General features: G+C 53.2%; 1 protein-coding gene across 1 annotated transcript in view; it reads right to left on the bottom strand.

The window, feature by feature from the left end:
- The window catches only part of SHANK2 (SH3 and multiple ankyrin repeat domains 2), a 562195-nt gene extending 542956 nt beyond the window's left edge, over positions 1-19239 (bottom strand). Inside the window, exon 1 of the mRNA XM_081533759.1 lies at positions 19130-19239. The gene's annotated coding sequence lies outside the window, so the exon portion shown is untranslated. The remainder of the gene's footprint in view (positions 1-19129) is intronic.
- Between the last annotated feature and the right edge of the window lie 151 nt (positions 19240-19390).

Raw genomic sequence — 19390 nt, 5'->3', positions numbered from 1 at the left:
ACCACTGGAAAAACCATAGCCTTGACTAGATGGACCTTCGTTGGCAAAGTAATGTCTCTGCTTTTCAATATGCTGTCTAGGTTGGTCATAACTTTCCTTCCAAGGAGTAAGGGTCTTTTAATTTCATGGCTGCAGTCACCATCTGCAGTGATTTTGGAGCCCAAAAAATAAAGTCAGCGACTGTTTCCACTGTTTCCCCATCTATTTGCCATGAAGGGATGGGACCAGATGCCATGATCTTAGTTTTCTGAATGTTGAGCTTTAAGCCAACTTTTTCACTCTCCTCTTTCACTTTCATCAAGAGGCTCTTTAGTTCTTCACTTTCTGCCATAAGGGTGGTGTCATCTGCATATCTGAGGTTATTGATATTTCTCCCGGCAATCTTGATTCCAGCTTGTGTTTCTTCCAGCCCAGCGTTTCTCATGATGTACTCTGCATATAAGTTAAATAAGCAGGGTGACAATATACAGCCTTGACGTACTCCTTTTCCTATTTGGAACCAGTCTGTTGTTCCATGTCCAGTTCTAACTGTTGCTTCCTGACCTGCATACAGATTCTCAAGAGGCAGGTCAGGTGGTCTGGTATTCCCATCTCTTTAAGAATTTTCCACAGTTTATTGTGATCCACACAGTCAAAGGCTTTGGCAAAGTCAATAAAGCAGAAATAGATGTTTTTCTGGAACTCTCTTGCTTTTTCGATGATCCAGCGGATGTTGGCAATTTGATCTCTGGTTCCTCTGCCTTTTCTCAAACCAGCTTGAACATCTGGAAGTTCACAGTTCACGTATTGCTGAAGCCTGGCTTGGAGAATTTTAAGCATTACTTTACTAGCGTGTGAGATGAGTGCAATTGTGCGGTAGTTTGAGCATTCTTTGGCATTGCCTTTCTTTGGGATTGGAATGAAAACTGACCTTTTCCAGTCCTGTGGCACTGCTGAGTTTTCCAAATTTGCTGGCATATCGAGTGCAGCATTTTCACAGAATCATCTTTTAGGATTTGAAATAGCTCAACTGGAATTCCATCACCTCCACTAGCTTTGTTCGTAGTGATGCTTTCTAAGGCCCACTGGACTTCACATTCCAGGATGTCTGGCTCTAGGTGAGTGATCACACCATCGTGATTATCTGGGTCGTGAAGATCTTTTTTGTACAGTTCTTCTGTGTATTCTTGCCACCTCTTCTTACTATCTTCTGCTTCTGTTAGGTCCATACCATTTCATGCCCTATTTATTACGATGTAATTAAGTAAGCCCAGTAAAGAAATCATTTTTGCCTCAAGACTTGGAGCATTGTAGAGCCAGCTGAGTGGTCCATTACCCTGGAGGTATTTCCTGTCTTCTGGGAAAGCCCCAAACCACACCTCCTTCCTCCAGGTTGCTGACCCCACAGCCAAGCAAGGGTTACGTTTTGCTGGGGAATCTTCCAGGCATTTCAGGTGACCGCACAGCCTGACGGCCTGAGCACTGTGCGGACAGTCCAGTGGAGACCAGAAAACCGTCTGTATGTCCAGGGGCAGCACTGACTGTTATATAATACTACTACTATTCCTAGACACTTCCAGTAAGAATCCAGGTGTTTTTTTCTCTTTGTTTTTTTTTTTTGAGAAAAAAACCCCAGAAGCTATTTCACTGGGCCTGGTCTGGGTGGAGCATCTACACTAACCCCCCTGGGCCTCGGGGTTTAGGGCAAGCCGCTCAGCCCTGGGGGTCAGGGGTCCCGCAGGAAACCTACTGGGACCTGGCTAGGTCCCTTCTCCTTTCTGAGGCCCAGCGTTCTCCCAAAGGCTGGACTCGGGCCCCCCAGCACCAACATTCTGGAACCCTGATCTGTCCTAGTTAATTCTGGGGTCCCCTCCGCCCCCAGTTTCTCTGAGAGGTGGGACTGAGCCCACCCTGGAGTAGAAAGCTGACAAAAGAGAAGTCCTCACCTCTCTCCCTGTTCCTCCAATGAAGTCCTACTGCTAAACCCAGGGATCACCTCTGCAGAAAGGGGGCTCCATCTGGGAACAGGACGGTGGGATGCCAGGTGGAAGCAGGAGGGACTTGGGGGTGGGGGGACAGGGGACAAAGAAATAAGGAAGCCGACCCCAGCCCGCAGTGAGGGCTGCTACAGATCCGTGCGGACAGCAACAGAACTGAAGCCACAAACGTAATTTTCGATTTCTGAGTAGCCGTGTTTCAAACAGAAAAAAGAAGAAAACCGGTTGAAATGAATATTTATAATATATTTTATGGAATCCAAAACATGTAAAATACTGGCATTTCAGCTTGCAGCACTGGCCACGTTTCAAGGGCTCGAAAGCCCCACGGGGCTGGCACCACCACACTGAACAGACAGAGCTGACTGGCGCCGACCTGGGTATCTCGTCCCGGAGGCAACGGTTCCAGACGCACAAGGTAAGACACTGGCTCAGCGCTCCAGCATCCCCTTGGACTGGCTGAGCCCGGGGGTCCGGGCTAGCTGAGCCCAGGGGCCCAGCCTGTCTAAGCTTGATCCTCCCTGAGGGGGAGCCCTGAGCTGCCCCATCCCTCTGAACCGACTCCTTTTCTCAGCCACAAAAGGGAATGATTTGCAACGTGGTTGTGTGCGGTCTAAAGGAGATCATATCGCCAAGCATCAAAGCTTCCTTCAGAGGGACTGTAAACACACACGGTGGACTTGGAGCCAGATCGATAGAAAAGCAATCCCCAAAGGACTCTGGGAGCTGGAGCCTGACAGGGGGAGGGCCAGAGCCAGCAGGGAAGAGGGCGGGTCCCCCTGTGCTGAAACGGACAAACTGGATCCAGAAGGGATTCCAGACACAAGGGCTAAGTCCTGATGGAGGAAATTACACACGAACGCAAAGCAAAACACTGAAATGATCAGAAGACAGCAGAGGAGGAGGGTGTCTCATGGCAACGGGCTGGGAATGACTCGGAACAGAGAAATCCTGGGACATCAGAAGGCACAGAGTCAGTGAACAAATCCATCTAGTCAAAGCTATGGTTTTTCCAATATTCATGTACGGATGTGAGAGCTGGACCATCAAGAAGGCTGAGCGCCGAAGAACTGATGCTTTCAAACTGTGGTGCTGGAGAAGACTCTTGAGAGTCCCCTGGACAGCAAGGAGATCAAACCAGTCAATCCTAAAGGAAATCAACCCTGAATATTCACTGGAAGGACTGAGGCTGAAGCTGAAGCTCCAATCCTTTGGCCACTTGATGCAAAGAGCTGACTCATTGGAAAAGACCCTGAGGCTGGGAAAGATTGAGGGCAGGAGGAGAAGGAGACGACAGAGGATGAGATGGTTGGATGGCATCACTGACTAAATGGATGTGAGTTTGAGCAAACGCCAGTAGATGGTGAAGGACAGGGAAGCCTGGCGTGCTGCAGTCCACAGGGTCACAGAGAGTCGGACACGACTTAGCAAGTGACCAACGAAGTGAATGAGCAATATCACGCAGGAGGCATGCCCGCCCTCGCTGCTCTCCACCCTGGTGCCCTCCTCAGCCCTGTCCTAGCACCAGATGAGACCCAGATTCCCAGGCAGAAGCGCCTTTCCTCCCTGGGGTGGGAACACTGGACGTGGAATTTCTCCAGCGTGTGAGGTCACCCCTGCCTTGTGGAGACACTCAGGAGGAAGGACGGGCCTCGTCCTGTAGGAAAGTAGCCTGGCTAAGGAGGGTGGTGAGAGAGCCTCAGCTCTGCCATCCTGAGACCAGACGGGCCTCGGGCTGCTCGGCGCTTAAAAACATGCCTTCTGAAAGGAGGGGATTGAATACCCACATTCCCGGCAGCATCACTCACAACAGCCAAAAGGTGGACGCAACTGAGTGTCCGCGGACCGATGAACAGATACACAAGGTGTGGTCCATCCACACAGCGGAAGGCGGTGGTGGTTGCTCGGTCGCTCCGTCCCGCCCAGCTCTTCTGTGACGCCATCGACTGTAGCCTGCCGGGCTCTTCTGTCCATGGGATTTCCCAGGCAAGAATACTGGAGTGGGTTGCTATTCCCTTCTCCCGGGGATCTTTCCCACCCAAGGATCAAACCCAGGTCTCCTGCTCGGCAAGCGGATGGATTCTTCACCACTGAGCCACCGGGGATTATTGAGCCTTAAAAGGGAAGGAAATTCGGACACAAGCCTTGAGGACACTATGCCCAGCGAAATAAGCCAGACACAGAAGGAGAGGTAGTGTATGTTTTCACTTATATGAGGACCTACCGTCATCAAATCCACAGAGTCACAGAGCAGGGTGGTGGGGGCCGGGGCTGGAGGGGGAGGGTGAGTGAGCGTGTTAATGTAGTTAAGACGGTAAACGGTATGTCATATACAACTTAGCACAACTTAAAAGTGTTACGTGCAAAAGAGTGCTTTGCACATGGATTTCCATCCAATTGTTTACGTCTCACTTATTGCTTCCCTCCCCCCTTCAAGTCAGGGCTCAAGCGCGGCTTCTCAGGGAGGCTCACCCCACCCACCCTCCATCCCAACCCCCTCACCAGGCTCTCCTTCCCTCCCGGACCACCCTCTTCTCATCATTTGTCTCCTCTGGCTGCAGCCAACACTGAGTGAGCAGAAAGGAGGAAGTCATCAACGTGAGGGTGGAAACTAATGAAAACAGCAAAAAATGAAGGAGACCAAAGCTGGTTCTTCGAAAAAGTCAATAAAACTGACAAACTGTTCGTTTAGAATGATCAGGAGGGGGAAACGCTCAAATCACCAAACTCAGAAATGAAGGGGGGACACTTCTACCGGCCTCGCGGGAACACAAAGGAAGACAGGGGACGCTCTGAACGACGGAGGGACGATGAATTCGATGCTCAGAGGAAACAGACAGATTTCAGTGAAACACAAGCCAACCACCAGGACTCAAGACGAAACAGAGACCCAGGCCCACGCAGACCAGGTAGGGAGCCAGTGAGCAAATTCAAGACTGCACACAAAGAGAAGCTCAGGCCCAGGCGGCCCCAATGGCGAATTCTACCAAACACTTAAAGAATTAATTTCTCAAAAACATACAGGCCCTCCTATCACAGCAGCAGTATTCTTAACAGCCAAGACATGGATGCAAGCTAAGTGTCCATCGACAGAGGAACAGATGGAAGATGTGGTATATATATATACAATAGAATATTGCTCAGCCATTAAAAAGAATGAAATAATGCCACTTGCATTATTATTATCATGTTGCACGTCCAACATGAATGGACCTGGAGATTATCATACTAAGTAAAGTCAGAGAAAGACAAGTATCATATGATATCACTTACACGTGGAATCTAAAATATGGCACAAATGAACTTGTCTATGAAACAAAAACAGACTCACAGACATAAACAACAGACTTGTGGTTGTCAGGGCGCTGGAGAGGAAGGGGGATGGACCTCGGAGTTTGGGTTAGCAGACGCAAGCTATTATATATAGGATGGATAAAAAACAAGGTCTTCCCAGGTGGCTAGGTGGTAAAGAATCCGCCTGCCAACGCAGGAGACACAGAGAGTAGAGTTTTACCCTTGGGTCGGGAAGGTCACCTGGAGGAGGAAATGGCAACCTGTTCAGTGTTCTTGCCTGGGAAATCCCATGGACAGAGGAGCCCACTGGGCTACAGTCCATGGGGTCACAAAGAGTCACAACTGAGCGTGATGCTTCTACACATATATTGTACAGCACAGGGAACTACATACAATATCCTGTGATAAACTATATACATATATATGGAAAAAATACCAAAAAAGGATTTATACATATGTATAACTGAATCACTTTGCGGTATAGCAGAAATTAAATTTACGATGTCGTAAATCAACTATACTTCAATTTAAGAAAAAAGAATTAATACCAACTCATTGCAAATTCTTCCAAAAAATAGAAGAGAATACACCCCAATAATTTTATGAGGCCGATATTACCATGATACCACCCCAAGACAACTACAGACCCATAGCTCTTATGCACATATACACAAAAAAGCTCAGAAAAATTCTAGAAAACTGAATCTGGCAGCTTACAGAAAGAATTATAAACCATGACTAAGTGGGATTTATCCCAAAAATGTAAAACTGGTTTAACATCAAACAATCGATTAATGTAAGGCACCATATTAATAGAACAAAGGGCAAAACGCAGCTGATCGTCCCAAGAGACACAGAAAAGGCACTTGACGAAACACAGCGTCACTTCATGACGTAAACGCTCAGCAAAGGAAAGAGAACCTCTTCAGCCTGACAGAGGACATCTGCACGGCGCCCACCACGGTCAGGACGAGTGCTGCTGCCCGGCTGGAGGCGTGCCTGAGATCAGGAGCCAGCCCGGCGCACCTTCTCACCACCTCCATTCAACGCTGTGCTGAGGGCTCCAGCCAGGGCGCCTGGCAAGACAGTGAAACAGAGGCACCCGGCTGGAAAGGAAGACATGTGGGGAGTTCTCTCCCCTCAGGCGAAGTCTGCCTCCCTCCCGGGGGCCGCCCTGGCCCCCAGCCGCCTCTGTCTACCGGTCCCTTTGCACGTGGTCCCCCTCCGAGATCAAGACACAGTCTTCTCGCCTGAGGAACTGCCTGGCTCCCAACTGCCACCACACCATCTAGCTTTTCCGGTGGTTCAGAGGTAAAGAGCCTGCCTGCCGGTGCAGGAAGACGCAGGTTCGATCCCAGGGTCGGGAAGATCCCTGGGAGGAGGAAATGGCAACCCACTGCAGTCTTCTTGCCTGGAGAATCCCATGGACAGAGAAGCCTGGCATGAGGCTGTCCACAGGGTCGAAAAAAGTCAGACGCAACTCAGCGACTGAGCACAGAACACCACACACCCGGAGAGCAAAGGGCCCGCCCCGCGAACCGCAGCTGTAGATCGAACCAGCTCCCGCCTGGCTGAGCCCACACCCCGCCACCAGCAGGCCCATCCCATGGGGTGGGGACCACCCGATGACCTTCTGGATCAATGCCATGCTTTTCATTAAGTCTTGTTTCAGAAAACAGCGGTGTTTTCATAAAAAGACGTTACTGACATTGACATATATGGGTTTAGCTGTCATTTTTAAATACACTGTTAAATATTTTTAAATTCTATTTTTAAATTTTTAACAAGATGTGTGCATGCGTGTAAGTCACTTCAGTCATGTCCCACTCTCCACGACTCTGGACTGTAGCCTGCCAGGCTCTTCTGTCCGTGAGATTCTCCAGGCAAAAATACTGGACTGGGTGGACATGTCCTCCTCCAGGAGACCTTCCCAACCCAGGGATCAAACCTGCATCTCTTACATCTCCTGCACTGGCAGGCGGGTTCCTTATAGCTAGCACCACCTGGGAAGCCCTAATAAGATACATATTGGTAGACACAACGCCCATAAACAAAAAGCTCTCGGGGTCCCTAAAACTCTTCAGAGGGGAGTGGGATCCTTAGACCAAAAGTCTGAGAAGCGCTGTGCTACCCCACTGCAGTGAAGCTTGGGCATCACCCCTGAGATGACAGTGGGTGGCAAGGGCTGTTGTTGTTCAGTTGCTGAATCATGTCTGACTCTTTGAGGCCCCATGGACTGCAGCACACCAGGCTTCCCTGTCCTTCACTATCTCAAACTCACGTCCACTGCGTCAGTGATGCCATCCAGCCATCTCATCCTCTGTCGCCCCCTTCTCCTCTTGCCCTCAATCTTTCCCAGCATCAGGGTCTTTACCAATGAGTCAGTTCTTCGCATCAGGTGATCAAAGTATTGCCGCTTCAGCTCCAGCATCAGTCATTCCAATGAATATTCAGGGTTGGTTTCCTTTAGGATTGACTGGTTTGATCTCTTTGCAGTCCAAGGGACTCTCAAAAGTCTTCTCCAGCACCACAGTTTGAAAGCATCATTTTTCCGGCGCTCAACCTTCTTTATGGTCCAACTCTCACATCCATACATGACTACTGGGAAAACCATAGCTTTGACTACATGGACCTTTGTTGGGAAAGTGATGTCTCTGCTTTTTAATACACTGTCTAGGTTTGTCATAGCTTTTCTTCCAAGGAGTAAGCATCTTTTAATTTCATGGTTTCAGTTATCATCCATGTTGATTTTGGAGCTGAAGAAAATGAAATCTGACACTGTTTTCACATTTCCCCCATCTGCTTGCCATGAAGTGATGGGGCTGGATGCCATGATCTTAGTTTTTTGAATGCTGAGTTTTAAAGCAGCTTTTTTACTCTTCTTTCACATTCATCAAGAGGCTCTTTAGTTCCTCTTCACTTTCTGCCATTAAAGTGGTATCATCTGCATATCTGAGGTTATTGATATTTCTCCCAGCAATCTTGATTCCAGCTTGTGATTCATCCATCCCAGCATTTTGCATGATGCATTCTGCATATAAATTAAATAAGTAGGGTGACAATATACAGCCTTGACGTACTCCTTTCCCAATGTGAAACCAGTCTGTTGTTCCATGTCCAGTTCTAATTGTTGCTTCTTGTCTTGACTACAGATTTTTCAGGAAGCAGGTAATGTGGTCTGGTATTCTTACCTCATCAAGAATATTTCACAGTTTGTTGTGATCCACACAGTCAAAGGCTTTAACATAGTCAGTGAAGCAGAAGTAGATTTTTTTGGGAATTCCCTTGCTTTTTCTATGATCCAGCATATGTTGGCAATTTGATCTCTGGTTCCTCTGCCTTTTCTAAATCCAGCTTGTACATCTGGAAGTTCTTAGTTCACATGCTGTTGAAGCCTCGCTTGTAAGATTTTGAGTATCACTTTGCTAGTATGTGAAATGAGCACAACTGTGTGGTAGTTTGAACATTCTTTGGCATTGTCTTTGTTAGGGACTGGAATGAAGACTGACCTTTTCCAGTCCTGTGGCCACTGCTGAGTTTTCCAAATTTGCTGGCATAATGAATACAGCACTTTAACAGCATCATTTTTTAAGATCTGAAATACCTCAGCTGGAATTCCATCCCCTCCACTAGCTTTTTGTTTGTAGTGATGTTTCCTAAGGCCCACCTGACTTCACACTCCAGGATGTCTGGCTCTAGGTGAGTGATCACACCATCACGGTTAACTGGGTCATTAAGAGCTTTTTTCTACAGTTCTTCTGTGTATTCTTGCCACCTCTTCTTAATTTCTTCTGCTTCTGTTAGATCCTTGCTGCTTTTGTCCTTTACCGTGTCCATCTTTGCATGACATGTTCCCTTGGTATTGCCAATTTTCTTAAAGAGATCTCTAGTCTTCCCCATTCTATTGTTTTCCTCTATTTCTTTGCACTGGTCACTTAAGAAGGCTTCTTATCTCTCCTTGCTGTTCTCTGAAACTCTGCATTCAGTTTGGTATATCTTTCCCTTTCTCCTTTTGCCTTTCGCTTCTCTTCTTTTCTTAGCTGTTTGTAAGGCCTGCTCAGACAGCCACTTTGCCTCCGTGCATTTGTTTTTCTCGGGGAGGGATGGTTTTGGTCGTCACCTGTACAATGTCACGAATCTCCATCCGTAGCTCTTCAGGCACTCTGTCTACCAGATCTAGTCCCTTGAATCCATTCATCACCTGCACTGTATAATCATAAGGGATTTGATTTAGGTCATAGCTGAATGGCCTAGTGGTTTTCTCTCCTTTCTTCAATTTGAGCCTGAATTTTGCAATAACGAGCTGATGATCTGAGCCACACTCAGCTCCAGGTCTTGTTTTCGCTGACTGTATAGGGCTCCTCCATCTTCGGCTACAAACAATATAATCAATCTGATTCCGGTACTGACCATCTGGTGATGTCCATGTGTAGATTTGAGGGAAGGGAAGGTCCCTAATTCTGCACGGCAGAGTGGACGGCTGCCTAGCGCAGGTCCCAGTAGCCAGGCTGGCTCCCTCTGCCTTGATTTACTCCCCCAGAGAATGGGCGTAGGACACAAGTGCCCACTTGTCGGGACTGCATCAAGGACGGGGTGCGTCCACACGTGGAACCCTGCGGGCCCACACGGTCACTCTTACCCTGATTTTTTTTTTAATTTTTTTTTTATTGAAGGATAATTGCTTTACAGAATGTTGTTGTTTTCTGTCAAACCTCAACGTGAATCAGCCACAGGTACACATATATCCCTGATTTTCACAACGTAAAGTCACCAAGATGGGCCACCGAGAAAGACAGACAGAGGGAAAGACGACTCTGGGAGCCCGTCTGGCCCTGCAGTGACCATGACGATCCCCTAATACACCCCCGACCCTGGTCTGACTGGGTGTCCGCCCCCCTCAACCCAAACACCCTCATCAGAAGCAGGCTGATGGAGAGACAGCAGAATCCAGAGACCCCTGCCATCACTCACCAGCCTGGGACACACCCATGAGGACCCCAGAGAATCAGGACACATCTACACCAGGTGGCTCCCCACGCAGTTTTGGGCCATTTCCCTGCAGGAAAGCCAAGAAGCCTTGAAACCCTTGGAAACCCAGAGTGTGCCAATCACCACCTCGTGTCTGGAGAATCATTAACCACACACGCCAGGCGCGCCACAGCCGTCTTCAGGAATTCCACCCCCAGCTTCACCTGGACGCCGCGTTCAACAACAAAACCATTTAACCACAGCTGAAGGTTCGCCCCACCCCGCTTCCCCGGGTGCCAGCTTTGTGAACACCCCGACGGTCGTCCAGGAGGATGTAAATCCACATGCCACCCGCCACGACCTGGCATCCTGGAGGCGGGTGGCAGGGAGCGGCCAGACTGTCCCCGGGTCTGAACTCTCAGGCTGAGGCCAAGAAAGAGCGGGCCAGTGGCCTGCCTGGGAGCTGAACACCCACGTGGGAGGGGAAGTCTGGACCCACTGATGCCATCCAGCCATGTGACAAGGGCTACTCTGAACCAGTGCCCTCCCAACCCTGGGCAACAGAGAAACAAGACCTGGTCCTTTCCTGGGGACCTGTCTGCCTGGTAATCCCATGCAGGGTCCCCCATGCAGCACAGGCCAACGCCTGCAGTTTGCCAGACCCCGGTCCAGGGTAATGGGGGCGGGGATCAGGAAAATCCCAAGAAACGAGCCGCTGTGCCCTGGCCTTTGAGGGGCACGGTCAAGCGGGCAGAAGCACCCCTCCACCACTCACCCAGCCTGCCTCCTCCGCAGGGCAGGGGGCCCAGAATTTCCAGGAAGGTTCCAGGGCTCATTTCCCCTCCTCCAGGCCAGGCTCCAGCAGGTGTGACCCTCTCCCTGGGCCTCTCCGGGGACCCAGTCTGGAGGGCCACGGTCCCGCGGCTCTGTCCTGCCCTTCCTCGGGCTGAAGCCACACCACGGGCCCCTGAGAGCCCCGGGAAGGGTCCTGGGGGGAGCCGCTCCCCACCTGGCCGGGACGATGGGCCCTGCCTCTCACTCCTGCACAGCCCTGGGAGGAGCCCTGAGTGAGCACAGTTTGGGGCAGGACTCCCCGTCCACAGGGCCTGGCCCGTGTGGAGCAGCAGGTGGCATCACGTGCCACTTCGGTCACCCAGGTGTCACCCCATCCCCGGGGGGAACCACCTGCCAGAACCGTGAGGGCTGCGCTGAATCTTCCACGCCCCTCTCCTCCCTTGCGGGGGCTCCAAAGTGGAACCCTTTTCCAAGGGGCCCAGTCTAAAGAGAATCAGTCTTCCCCGAAATCACTCTGTCACAGAAAGGACTGGGACACCCCCCTTTCCCCAGAAGCCCCTCGCATCTTTTACCTATCAAAAGCCTTCCAGCCCTCTCTGAATCTTGTGGGGAGCAGACTCCCGAACCCCAAACAAAGGCTTTAATTCAAACCCCTGAAACACCCACCTCCTGATCGCTAAGAGAGGCATTTCCAGGAACATTTTTCATTTCTAAAAATCTGCAATGTACTTACACTGCTTGATCGCAGGGCTTTCTCAATCCAAAAGGGATTTGTTTTTTTAATATTTAGCAGCTTGAGGTCACAGGAAAATTTTAAAGTCAATGTATGGATATTTTCCTTGCAGAGAACTATGCTTGATCAATTAATAAGAGACCAACAAGCATAAAGAGCGAAAAGCTGGAGAGGACTCCTGGGAGTCCCTTGGACTACAGGGAGATCAAACCGGTCAGTCCTAAAGAAAGTCAACCTTGAATATTCACTGGAAGGACTGATGCTGAAGCTGAAGCTCCAATACTTTGGCCACCTGATGCAAAGAGCCAACTCACTGGAAAAGATCCTGATGCTGGGAAAGATTGAAGGCAAAAGGAGAAGAGGGTTGCATAGGATGAGATAGTGAGATAACATCATTTACTCAATGGACATGAATCTGAGCAAACTCTGGGAAATAGTGAAGGACAGGGAAGCCTGGCATGCTGCAGTCCATGGGGCTGCAGAGAGTTGGACATGAGTTAGCGATTGAACAACAAAGAAAAAAGTCTATGACATCAGGGTAAAACGCCTCAGGGAAGCAGGGGGTATAAATCCAGGAAAGGAGAGGAGCAAAGAACCTCCCCTATAGGCCCTCAGTTACCTGTCAAGAAAAGGTGGGTATCAAGTCACACCTTAGGCTGCAGCAGATACAGTTAAAGTTAGGGAACAGTTACTTTCCAAATGTCAGTGTTGACTCCCCAGACCAAGTTCTACGTCCTTGGCAAATATTTAAACCTACGAAGCACAACTTTAGAAGCTGCCTTGAAAATGCAGTGGGGGGCCTTGATGGTCCAGTGGCTAAGACTTCACCTTCCGATACAGTGGGTGCAAGTTAGATTTCTGGTTGGGAAGCTAAGATCCCACATGCCTCTTGGCCAAAACACCAACACACATAAAAGGGAGCATCACATTCAATAAAGACTTTAAAAACGGTCCACATCAAAAACATCTTCAAAAACAAAAAACACTTAATGCTCTGGGGCCCTTTATTCGGCAGGGAGAGTCGACAAAGTGAGTAACATGTTCTTTCTGGAGGCTGCTGCTGCTAAGTCGCTTCAGTCATGTCCGACTCTGTGGGACCCCATAGACGGCAGCCCACCAGGCTCCCCCGTCCCTGGGATTCTCCAGGCAAGAACACTGGAGTGGGTTGCCATTTCCTTCTCCATTCTGGAGGCTAAGCCTGGACAATTTGACAGCGTTAAATTTGGGCACAACATATAACCCTGGACTTGCCCTGCAAGAGCCAGCGGAGAAACAGAATGTTCCATCACCAGGTGCCCACTGACGTGTAAGGAATCCAGAAGACACCTGAGTGTGGGCAGATGTGTGACGACATCGTAGCGTGGCGATCCGGGAGGCCCTGAGACCCTTTCAGGCCCCCAACGAGGCAGGAACGTGTCATAGGGACGCTCGGATGTTGGCCTTGCCCCCCGCCCCCGCCCCATTCGCAAGTAAACCATGGATTCTCAATGAGTGGGATGCAGGTGCCCGTGAGAATCTCGGTGGCTTAATGAAGGGATTTGTGTGTGTCGGTTTCTAACGGATTCATGAATCATAATAAAGACGACTATATACCTAAGAAAAAAGACAAGAAAGAAGGAAAGAAAGTGGGAGGGAGGGGGAAGGAAGGATGGTAGGAAGGGGGAGAGAGAGGTGGGGGGGAGAGGAAAGAAGGGACGGAGGAGCTCGGCAGCTCTGACCTCTGGAGCCTGTGGCTTCATTCCCTCCGGAGTCAAAGGAAGCACTCCGCAAACCTCCCCAGGACTGTTGTCAAGCCCTGTCCCGCCCCTCCCTGCACTGGCTTCTGCCACTACCCCCGCAGGAGGTGACAGGAGCCTCAGCTGGCCCACCCCCGGGGCACATCCGTCAGCTCTGACCCAGCGCACCGGCCCCCAGCCCGGGCCAGCTCAGGTCTGCCCAGCGGGGACGCGGGCTCCCTACCCTTCCACCAAGACTGGAAGCCCCTTCAGTGGCGGCCAGGCCTGTGCTGCATGCATCCTTGCCGCCCTGAGACCCGCTTCAGAATGACCACAGGAGCCAGGGACAGTAACATTTTGAGCCCCTTCAAAGCATTTCTTGTATCTGCTTTCAACGAAAAATTTAAAAAAAAAGGTCTATCACATCAGGAAGTGTGATCAGAAACTCTGGTTTTCATTTGCTGGCTACAGCTTTTCTCACACCATAGTAACAAGAAAAATAAACTTCTAACAGGGTGAGTTTTCCCGCCGGGTGACGTGTGCGGTGTGGGGGCTTAGGGCCAGGCTCTTCCAGGCTGCCTGGTGCGACCCCAGCTCCCACATTCCCTTGCTGTGTGGTCTGGGGCAAGCGGCTTCACTCCTCTGGGCTTCAGGCTCCTGATCTGTAAAATGGGAATAACCAATTGCACCGATCTCTTTACGGAGGGTTTTGTTTTGTTTTGTTTTGATGTGGACCATTTTTTAAAAACTTTACTGAATTTGTTACAATGCTGAAGCTGAAGTTCTAATACTTCGGCCACCTGATGGGAAGAGCCAGCTCATTGGAAAAGACCCTGATGCTGGGAAAGATTGAGGCAGGAGGAGAAGAGGGCGACAAAGGATGAGAAGACTGGATGGCATCACCGACTCGACAGACATGAGTTTGAGCAAACTCTGGGAGACCGTGAAGGACAGGGAAGACTGGCTGCTGCAGCCCATGGGGTGGGACACGACTTAGCGACTGAACAACAACAGCAATATTGCTTCTGCTTTATGTTTCAGATTTTTGGCCCCGAGGCACGCGGGATCTTAGCTCCCCGACCAGGGACTGAACCTTCCTCCCCTTCAGTGCAGAGCGGAGTCTTATCCACTGGACCACCAGGGAAGTCCTTCTCTTCCTGGAGTTTCAAGAAACCTGGATGAGGTCATCTACAGCAAGATACAGCGCCATGCTGGGCAGAAGAGGAGAAACTTACAGCGGGCAGAATAAGAACCAAACATTCCTGCCAGGTCCCAGGGCATCACCGCGACATGATCTGACACCCCAGGCCTCGTCCAGGTGTTTTTAGGTCTCCCTCACCTTCCTTTCCCAGAGGGGCCCCTATCTGTGCGCTACAGCACCCGACGGTCACCTGCATCACAGCTCCTGTGCCACCAGCAACAACTGTCTAGCCCACACTTCTCCCCTCCAGCCTGGAACCTCGGGCGGCCCCCTGCAGCCAGCTCGAGGCACCCAGATGACTATTTGATGGGCTCATGTTTGCAAGACACAGAGAAAATCCAGTATAACCTGGATCACCTCTGAATGATTGCCCAGCCCCTTATTCGGGTGGGCGGGTCAGGGGAGGAGGCCAGGTCACAAGGGTCCCCTGGCCTGGCTCTGAGCCCTGCACCCAGCCAGTCCCAGGTGAGGGCGAGGGGAGGGAGCTTCCAAGATGAAAACGATCCAGCCTTTGTTTGGGTGCTTTCCTCCTCAATCTATTCCTTCCCACAAAGCAGAGGATTCAATAAACTGGCCCCAGGGTGACTTGGAAGATCCTAAATGCTCCCTCCCTGGGGCTCGGGACAGTGTGAGGCGCAGGAAGGCTGTGGCTGTACTTTTCTCCTGGCTTTTCCAGCCACACACTTCCCCCACCCCTGACTCCAGGAGCAACGACCGACTCCAGGTCTGAAAGCCTGTTGCCAAGCTGGGCCTTGGGGAACTGAGTTCAGCAACCAGGGGCTGGGATCCACACTGAAGGCACCCCACAATTCCCTCAGCACCTCCCAAACTCAGCCCCACTTTGGAAACGCCTCCTGCACTCACCCGAGGTGACAAGGACACCAGGACTCTACCATTTGGAAATAGAGCGCGTAAGATAAAGAATTATTTTTCTATAAAAATCAGTGTGACTATTGTTTTCCTGCACACTGGTTAACTCCCCACACCTTTTTCTTATTTCAAGCTTTTTCTTCCCTCCTTTTCCCATCACTGATGAAATACAAAATGCAGCGCTATCTTGGAAAGCCTTCCTCCTCCTCCTGGTGGCCTGCCTCACACCTGACCCCACGGTCCAGGGCTTCTCCTACACAGGGGTCCCCCAGAGGCTTGGACCAAATCGCCTGCCCGCAAGACCCCTAGATGCCAGCAAGGGGGATGTGCCCACAGCCCCAAGCACTTCAGAAAAACGAAAGAAGGAAAACCTCTGGGAAACACACCTGCATATGAATAGGGCTTTCTAAAGCAATTGTGCTGGGAGCCAGGAGGCAGAAAGATTCCCTCCCCTCCCCCGCCCCCCAAAGGGATCTAATTTGTTCAGAGCAGCCAAGTGCTGTCAACAGTACCCACAGGGAACCACCTTTATAGGCAAAATCACTGTATTCGTCAAGGGCTCCTTTTGATTCCAGAAGAATTACAGCCTCTTCCAAAGGAGCCCAAAGAAGCACCAGCTTTCCACTCAATTCTTTCTTCTTGGAAAAGCAGAAATTCCCCAGCACAATAATGGAACCGGCTTCCAGGAGAAGCCTGCGCCCCAGGAGTTTTACGTCCAGCCACTTGCAAAGCGGCCTAATGCCTATTAAGACAGGGTTGTCCTCTGGCCTCCTTAAGGATACTGTGACTTCCTGGGCACAGGTCCACGCTACCACTTATAAATCCCCCTTAGGGCAAGGCAGCGGCAGAGGATGAGATGGTTAGATAATATCACCTACTCAATTGGACAAGAATTGGAGCAAACTCCAGAAGATAGCAGACTTCCCTGTAGCTCAAACGGTAAAGAATCTGCCTGCGATGCAGGAGACCAGGGTTCTAACCCTGGGTTGGGAAGTTCCTCTGGAGAAGGGAATGGCAATCCACCCCAGTATTCTTGCCTGGAGAATTCCATGGACAGAAAAGCCTGGTGGGCTACAGTCCGTGGGGTCACAAAGAGTCGGACACGACTAAGCAACTAACACACACATCAGAAGACAGTGGAGGAGAGAGAAGCCTGGTGTGCCCCAGGCCATGGGGTCACAGAGTCAGCCACGATTTAGTGACTGAATAACAACTTAGGGCAGCCACGCTGACCTTCCCCATTTAACCACCGCCAAACCCTCCTAGGGTACAGAGTTCCAGGCACACAGACGTTCAACCTTTTTATCAAAGAGCACCCTTGTTATCGCCGACAAGTGGTTTGAAAACTCGGGTCTCCAGAAGCAGCCACCTCCGGGGGCTCTTCAGGACATCCCGGAGCCCCCAGCCGCGGAACAGGTGGTCACCAAGGATTACTGAGCGCGTCCAGCGCCACCCTGGGATGGAGGCCAGACCCAGCACCACGGGCTCTCCCTGCGGCCGGGTCGGCCGAGCTGAGGGCAAGTCCCAGGCAGAGACCGAGCCGCCAGCCCTCCGCGGACTACTTCCGAAATTACCTCCCTGCTTCTTGGAGATTAATTTAATTAGCGGGTTGACCTCATTAACGTTGGAACTTGAGTTTCAAACAAAAAGAGGTCACGAAACTATCCAATTTACTACCTCGAACTTCCACACGGGAACCGCTTTATTTTCGGAAGGTCTCTGAGGACCCCTGGGACCGTGCCCATAGCTGTCGCCCACCGGGGCCCCCAGGTACCCCGGGCTGAGCTCCCATCAGGGGGCCCAAGCGACTTCTCAGATCCAGCCGCCCAGGGTCGCTTTAAAATCTCCGCCTGAAAGCCCACTGTCACCAGCAGCGGCCTCGCCCCCTTCGGACGCCCCCAGCCCCACGGAAACACTGACCTCGCCAACGCGCCCACGCTCCCATCCTGTGCCGCGTGGGCGCACCTCCGCGCGGGAGGAGGCGCGCCGCGGTCCAGCACCTTCCGAACTCCGGCGGCGAGGTCCACCCCGGCCCCGGCACCTTCCGAACACTGGGGGCCAGGCCCACCTCGGCCCCCCACCCTCCGATCAGAGGCGGCGAGGCCCTCCACCGAGATCATACCTGCTCGCAAAATCCAGCGGCCCCAGCTCAGGCGGCGAGTGCGCGGTCGCGGTCTTCAGGCGCCCCCCGCGCCCCGGACACCTTGCGGAGGCGCCAGGGCCACCGCGCTGCGAGGGCGGAGCTGCCCTGCAGCCAGGGAGGGATGCCCGGGCGAAAGTTGCCAGGGAAACTTGAGCAACTCGAGCGCGCCGGTGCCAGCCTCCTGCATAATTCACGGGCGGCGGCGGCGGAGCAAGGGGGGCCACTCACCTGCCTCAGTCGGGCCCCCCAACCCGGCTGGGGCGCGCGGCGTGCAGAGGCCGGGCATCTGGCGGGGGCTCTGCTCGACCCCAGGGACCCGGGGGTCCATCCACGACTCCCGGGCCCGCGCCAGGTGCATCGGCCCCGGCCTCGCCAAACCCGCTGCTCCAGCCGCGCGCACCTGGATGGGGGCTCTGGAAGCCGGTGCGGGGCCGGGGTAGCCGACGCAGGGTCTCCGGGGACCTTGCGACCGCAGCACGGGTCCCCGCCCCCCGCGCGCCCTCTGGCGGCCCCGTGCCAGTTCCACCGCCGGGCATGCAGGCCCAGGTAGCCGCGCCAGTGGGCGGCGACCTAGGGCAAGGAGACCCCGAGCAAGAGGCGGAGGTAGGTCCATCTGCGGTGCCCCAAGGGGAGGCGCTAGAGGTGAAGGAGGGTCATGGGCGCGGGGGACAATGAGGGTGCTCCTGCGCTCTGCCCCCACGCCGCTTCCAAAACAGTTTAAATCGACCCCTAGTCCCGAACGAAACGGTGGGGGCGGCTGGGTGGGGATGTCTCTACAGAGAAGTGACTCCCACCAGGACTCGAAGGACCCTTTCCCAACCCCCCACCCTCAGCCTCTGTGAGTCCAGAACCGCGCTTCCCCAGTGGTTGGTGCTCCTGGAAGCCAGAAGCACCCAAAGAGCAGCTGGTCGGCATGGCCGGGCTCCCAAGGGACCAGCCACTGTCCTTCCCGGCCGCACACGGTGCCCCCGCCACCCCCACCCTGCAACCGCAGCGCCCCGCGACGCCCCCACCCCACCCCCCGCCGCCTCGGCCTCACCTGGCTCGGGGCGCGGCTCCGGGAGTCCGGGCGGGTCGGAGCCCCCAGGGAAGGGCGGGCGTCTGTGCTCTCCAGGCTCGGCCGCGGGCTCCGGAGCTACGCCGAGCCCCGGCTGGCCGGAGCGCGGGAGCCGCCGCCGCCGCCGCCGCCTCTCAGGTGTCCGGGTCGGGGGGCGGGGGGACGCCGCGGCCTCGCCCCGCGCGGCGGCCGGGCTGGGGGCTCCGGGCAGGGGCAGCCGGACAGACCCTCCCCCGGCCGGCCGCCAGCGGTCGGGACCAGCGAGGGTGGGGGAGGGGTCCCCTTGGCGCCAAAGGACGCGCGCGGCCCGGGACTCACGTGCGCCCCTCGCCCGGGGTCTCCTCCCGCCCCGCCGAGGCCGGTCGACCCCTCCCCACCTGGTCCTGTCCAGCTGCAGCCCGCGGTGGCGACTCGGCCGCGGCGTGCAGGGTCTGTTGTAGCAACCGCGGGCCGGCGGGCGCCCGGGGCCGCCTCCGCCCGCCGCCCCGCCCCGCCCCGAGCTGCGTGGCTCGCCGCCCCCCAACCGGTGAAACCCAGCGGACCTGAACGTCCCTGGATTTTGTAAAGTCCGGTTCCTTCTGCGCGGCGGGCTCCGGCCCGGGAGTGTTCTGTTTACAGGGCTCGGAAATGCAGAGCTG

This window comes from Giraffa tippelskirchi, chromosome 10 (genome assembly GCF_054371585.1).
Source record: "Giraffa tippelskirchi isolate mGirTip1 chromosome 10, T2T-mGirTip1v1.2.pri, whole genome shotgun sequence".
In the NCBI taxonomy this organism is placed as follows: domain Eukaryota; kingdom Metazoa; phylum Chordata; class Mammalia; order Artiodactyla; family Giraffidae; genus Giraffa; species Giraffa tippelskirchi.
This window is presented reverse-complemented; position numbering and strand designations above follow the sequence as displayed.